The sequence below is a fragment of the Musa acuminata genome, unplaced genomic scaffold (assembly GCF_036884655.1).
Source record: "Musa acuminata AAA Group cultivar baxijiao unplaced genomic scaffold, Cavendish_Baxijiao_AAA HiC_scaffold_1138, whole genome shotgun sequence".
NCBI lineage: Eukaryota > Viridiplantae > Streptophyta > Magnoliopsida > Zingiberales > Musaceae > Musa > Musa acuminata.
The window spans coordinates 3277501-3284452 of NW_027021350.1; the positions used below are offsets into that span (position 1 = coordinate 3277501).

The 6952-nt window shown below is 34.8% G+C and overlaps 1 long non-coding RNA gene across 1 annotated transcript; it reads left to right on the top strand.

The window, feature by feature from the left end:
• Positions 1–5816: 5816 nt before the first annotated feature.
• Positions 5817–6396, top strand: LOC135671230 (uncharacterized). The gene is made up of 2 exons (XR_010512669.1): positions 5817–5942; positions 6065–6396. It is a non-coding gene; the product is annotated as an uncharacterized LOC135671230 (long non-coding RNA).
• Positions 6397–6952: the final 556 nt, after the last annotated feature.

The window sequence follows — 6952 nt, forward strand, 5'->3', positions numbered from 1 at the left end:
CTCTATTTTTGATAAAAAGATAATCTAATTAATTTTCCTCGTAACAATAACATGTAAACTGTGAATACTTGTCAAGTGCAATATAAATGAAAACATAATAACAGCCATCAAATCTACAACAATATTAAGTCATTATGTTTCAAGGATCGGATACATAAATTTTACCATCCATTCAACTCTTATAAAAAATAGTTTGCCTAAATTAAGTACACTTAAATATAGTCCTTAGAAGAGTCCTCTTATTTCTCCCTCTCTCTTTCTACATTTACCATTAATACTAATTATCTCACTATAATATTTATAAATCTATTTAGCACATGTTCATGTGACCCTAAACGACACTTTCTCATTTTTATTCTTAATTAATTAATTGTTTATAATTACAAAGTAATCAAGTCTAATTAACAATAATACATGTACGGAACATCCGTGTATATATATATATATATATATATATATATATATATATATATATATATATATATATATATATATATATATATATATATATATATATATTATTTATGACTAATTAGGTGTATTATCGATAAGATGAGAAAATTTTATTTAAGATGATATTAAAATTTGATAACGAGACCTACAGACCGTTATAGTTAAAAGATATGAGTCTATTAATATTTGTAATACGAGAAGAAGTAGGAAACAATCTAAGAAAAAAATATTAAAATTTATAAATAAAAATAAAAATATTTTTAATTTGATAAGGATATAATTTTAATGGAGCACAATGATGATAATATCCATCTAGTTAACCCTAAATAGTTAGAACTATACAACATAGTTTTTTGTTTTGTAAAATATATAATAATGACCAAAGTAGATTTTGATGCCATCTTACCGTATGACATGTGACTTACATACACTACATAGTTTTATTGTTGTTGTATATTCACTACCGTACTATTCAACATATATAATAATACTATTCATCATATAATTTAGTCAAAACACATTGAAGTTTGTATAAGTGTTTGAGTCCCATGCGCATCGACATAGCCTAAAAAATCATAGTCAAACAGTAGATTAGATAATTAAGCATGTCAGGATGCGTAGTTGCTACCTTTGAATAATTTGAAGAGGATGAGGGTTATTGCATTTATGGAGATGCTTGTATGTGGAAAAGTATTATGGTTCCCTACGGGAACAATAATTGGAGCATGAGAGGTAAATGATGAGGACATATGGAAGATATGTACCAAAATGTGAGAGTAACTAGAAGTTTACAATGATGACAATGATCAGAGAGGAAGAGGTGTTGGTGTAGATCAATGTCACCTAACGTAACGTAGGTTGTTGGCAAATGAGGTTTTCGTTGAAGGAGAAGACAGTTGTAGATATCTGTGCAGCAGTTCACAAACATTAATTACTTAATGTCACTAGAGATGCTATGCAGTTGTTGGAGTAATTCACTGAATACAGCTTGGTATGCATGTATCTACTTTTGCAAGAAAAAATAGATATAGGTTTTGTTGGATAGAACTAAGACCAGAGGGCTTGACCTTTTTTCTGGACTTTAAATCTTTGAAGTAACAAATTTATTTTTTAATAAATATATTGAGTTAATCTATCTTTTTGTCTTCGTCGTCATGGTTATGGGCGTCTCATGGATCTTCCGAGAACAATGCATGATGAAATCCACTGAAAGACAACCTATAAGCTCTATGCCAGAAGCCAACCATCCCTGGAGAGACAACTCTGAGAGTAGGAGGCTGATGATTTCTGGTAAATGGATCAGCAAAAACAATAAAACAATTGTCTTAGTTATTTTATTATTTTATATTTACTTATTTAGATTTATTAATCATTTTTCATACTAATTGAAAGTTAGTCAAGTCAATGATTGGGTTGATGTGTTAGCATCCTTATTGCTACCACTTCTTTCCTAAGCTCTTTGACTTCATCACCTCCTACTTTATCTTTTATTTTTGCTCACCAAACACTATCGCTCACCCCCTATATTAATAAAGGTATTGATTATAACATTAGCAGGTACTTACAATCTATCCTTGATATATAGTATATTAGATTTCAATATTCACATTAAAGTTCTTCATGTTACAATTTATTCTTACTAATTAGTCAACTTATTTTAAAATCAAAATATCCTAGACCATATAAGAATATAAAATCTATTTATGTATTAGATATGATCTATTTGCATCACATGACTCTAGTCATTCCCGAATTTTCCCCTCTAGGGTAGCTCGCTAGTTTGTGGTAGAAACTTGTGGGAGATGGTATATGATAGAATGAAGAATGAAATCGCAAAGGCAAAGAAAAGCTTGTTTCAATTATTATCGTATGGTGTCTATTTATACATGATGAAAGAGAGGATTTCCTTAACTGAGCACCGAGATTTCCTCGTGCAGTTGAGGAAATCTCATCTGCTATGCAGTTGAGGAAATATCTTTGTTATCAAAGGAAATCACTCTGTTATCATGCCCCCGCAAGATCGAGCTCCTGTCAAGGATACTAATATTGGACCGATGCAGCAAAAATAGTTTGCGGGCTAGAGGCTTATGAGTGAATTTGCTAGTTGATCAGCCATATGGATATGAGAGACACGAAGTTAATATCTGACAACTTGATCTCGCATGAAGTGAAAGCCGATGGCCATGTGTTTCATGCATGAGTGAAACACTGGATGGACACATAAGTAGGTAGCTCCAACATTGTCACAATATATTGTAGGATTAAGGGTAAAGCTAATTTTGAGTTCTTTGAGGAGATTTACAATCCAATTGAGTTTGGCAACAACAGTAGCAATGGCACGATATTCAGCTTTAGTTGTAGACCGGGTGATTGTCTTTTGCTTCTTAGAACTTCAACTGATTGGATTAGACCAAAGAAAGATGACATACCTTGACGTTGAGATTTTATCATCAAAGTTTCCCACCCAATCAGCATTAGCAAAGGCATGGAGATGAAGTGGAGTGGTTTTGCAGAGAAAGAGACTATGATTGAGGGTCCCTTTAAGATATCGCAAAATTTATTTAATCGTAGACCAATGCATAGCAGAAGGCTGGTGCATGTATTGAGATAATTTATTGACTGCAAATGAGATATCTAGACTGGTGAGAGCCAAGTATTGTAAGGAGCCTAGTACTTGTTAGTATTGAGTTGAGTCTGTGGTAGGGCTACCATCACATAATTTGAGTGATTCACTAGTAGAGAGAGGAGTAGCAACTTCTTTTGCATCTATATATGTGTTTTTGATAATAATTCTTGAATATACTTTCTCTGTGAGAGGAGGAGACCTGAGGATGTAATGTTGCTTCCATCCTAAAAAGTAACTTAATAGTCCTAAATCTTTAAAGGAGAATCGATCAGCCAATTGCTTTAGAAATGTCTGAATCCCCAAGGGATCATTGCCTATGACAATAATATTATCTACATATACTAGAAGATATATTGTATTTCCATGTTATTATCGTAGGAATAAAGAGGTATCAGACTTAGAATTGATGAAGCTAGTTGATATCAGAAACGATCCAAGTTCAGTATATCAAGCTCTTGGAGCTTGACGGAGTCCATAAATGGTTTTTTATAATTTGCAGACATGTCTTGGACACTGATGATGAACAAAGCCAGGGGGTTGTTGTATAAAGACATCTTCAATTAGAATCCCCTATAAAAAGACATTGTTAACATCCAATTGTCATATGTGCTAGTCTCTGGAGATGGCCAAATTTAGAATAAGCCAAATTGTTGTGAGTTTAACTACAGGACTAAAAGTCTTTGTGAAGTCAACTCCATGTCGTTGATGAAACCCTTTGGCTACTAAACGTGCTTTATATCAAGCAACAGACCCGTCGAGGTTTCGCTTAATTCGGAAGACTCATTTACACCCAATGATATTTTGTGTAGGATGAAAAGGTACAAAAGTCCATGTGGAGTTATGGAGTGGAGCATCATATTCTTCACACATGGCTTTATGCCAATGTGGAGATTTTTAGGCTTGAGTAATTGTGGTTGGTTCACAGGTCTCAAGAGCGGATTTAGTGAGAGCATGTAAGTCGAGAACCTGACGTGGTTTAAAGATACCACTTTTTGAGCGTGTTGTCATTGGATGTCCAAGAAATGTAGGTTGTGTTATTGGTATAAGTGGTGGAGAGGCATCGACAAGGGTTGGGATAGGTTGAGATACATTAATGGCACTAGGTAAAGAAGGTTGTTATGATTCTAAGGATATTATGTCAGTAGTAGGAGAAGCTTGTGAAGAAGGAAGAGGAGAAGGAATGGAGAGAGTGGGAAGTTGTTGAACCGGGAGAACAAAGGAGTGTGAATCCTTAAGAAAATGACTGGATGGTGTGGGAAGAGGTTTGTTTGAGGGGATCGATGGTATACTTTAGTGATGTATATTTGTTAGAGTGGCCTGCATAGTAAGAGACTCATGGTTTTGAAATGGAAAGGCAAACTCTACAAAAACAACATGAGGTGAAATAAAGACTTTTTAAGTTTTTGGTTCGTAGCACCGAAAGGCATTATGTTCAAAAGAATATCCTATGAAGATGCAAGGTTTAGATTGTGGCGCTATCTTATGTGGGGCATAGGGATGTAGCCACGGATAACATAAACAACCAAATATTCTGAGTTTTCTAAGATTTGGGGATTTGGAAAATAATTTTTCAAATGGAAACTAGTATTGGAGAACTGGAGTGAGCAGACGATTAATAAGGTAGACAACAGTTTAAAAGATGGCAGACCAAAAGGTTGCTGGCATGGAGGCTTGATGTAGAAGTGTAAGACCAGTTTCTACGATATCTCGATGTTTGCATTCAGTAAAGCCAACTAGTTGAGGAGTGTGTGGGGGTGACTTAAGGTGTTGGATGCCACAAGTTGAGAGGTAGGACGTGAGGGCTTAATATTCACCTCCACCATCAGAGCATATTATTTTAATTGTAGATTGAAAGAGGTTTTCAACCAGCTTTTTAAAGTTTGTGAAGATTGTTGAAACTTCTAATTTAAGACGAAGATGGTATATCCATGTGTACTTAATAAACTTCTAATTTAATAAATATATTGAGTTAATCTATCTTTTTGTCTTCGTCGTCATGGTTATGGGCGTCTCATGGATCTTCCGAGAACAATGCATGATGAAATCCACTGAAAGACAACCTATAAGCTCTATGCCAGAAGCCAACCATCCCTGGAGAGACAACTCTGAGAGTAGGAGGCTGATGATTTCTGGTAAATGGATCAGCAAAAACAGTAAAACAATTGTCTTCGTTGCATTACTTTGCAATGCAAACTGGGTTTAGTTTTTACAGCGTTATTTTATTTTTTTGCTTAGTTTAAAGTGTTTTCTGAATAAGAAGGGAAACTTAGTAAAGTTTTAAAAAACTATAAAGGATAAATCATTCATTCATTTCTTAAGTCTAGTGGTGATAAGATCATTTACTTCTACATTGGTTGAGGAGCATTGGAACTAAGGGTTCATAAGTCCGTCAAATCTTTCTTACTTTTAGAAGTGCTTTTTAAAGCTCACATAACGTGCTCGTTAGTATTCTGTTTTATACATCCATGCACGTTCTTCCACACCCTCAGCAAAAATACGTATCATCCATTAATTCAACGAGATAACTCAATCATGTTGGTGTGGCACCGGTAGCATCTTCCTTCGGATCCTCCCATTCTTTCAGCTTATCTCGTCCACGTATATCATGTCACGAAGAACACGACAATAATAGACATCGGAAACAATCACCGGCGTTTGATGGGAAGAAGCGACACCATCATGACGTTAACGCTGTGACGCAAGTCCCAAATATCACATCCCCTTCCTTCTCTATGAAAGCCAACCCTCTCACGCCTCTGAATCGATCATAAGAGCACCACCGAAGACGATAAGATGAGGACAGTCGTCAGGAGTCGTGCTTCTCTCCTCCTTACACTCGTCATCGTCGTCTTCCTCGTCACAGGTCAGCTCCTGCATGCCGTGAGTTAAAGCTTGTTTACGCCTCTGAGAACTATCTACTCTCGATCTACATCGAGCTGTAATGATCCTATGCATGTCTTTTGTGCATTGTTTGAACTGGTGTAGTGAGAGGGGAGACGACCCCTGTGAAGGAAGCGAACCCGCATATTCCATACCATGCCCTGCGTCCTAGCAGTCAGCCCGCGCGCCCCGGAACACCCTATACGAGGGGATGCAGGAACAATGGCTACTGTCGTCCGCCTTCGTCCCCATGATAGGCTACTTCGGCAGCATGGAGGAGTAGCTCCTTTGACGACGCAAAAGGATATATATATATATATATATATATATATATATATATATATATATATATATATATATGGCTTAGTTGATTGGTGTCTTAGGTGATGCGCATGGGGCTCAAACACTTATATCGACTTCAGTGTGTTTTGACTAAATTATATGGTGAATAGTATTGTTATATATGTTGAATAGTACGGTAGTGAATATACAACAATAATAAAACTGTGTAGTGTATGTAAGTCACATGTCATACTGTAAGATGGCATCAAAATCTGCTTTGGTCACTATTATATATTTTACAAAACAAAAAACTATGTTGTATAGTTCTAACTATTTAGGGTTAACTAGATGGATCTATTATCATCATTGTGCTCCATTAAAATTATATCCTTCTCAAATTAAAAATATTTATATTTATATTTTTAAATTTTAATTTTTTTTCTTAGATTGTTTTCTACTTCTTCTCGTATTACAAATATTAATAGACTCATATCTTTTAACTATAACGATCTATAGGTCTCATTAGCAAATTTTAATATCATCTTAAATAAAATTTTCTCATCTTATCGATGCTACATCTAATTAGTCATAAATTATATATATATATATATATATATATATATATATATATATATATATATATATATATATATATACACACGGGGATGTTCCCTCCATCAGTTTGTCTCATAATACGAGTAGTGTACATGT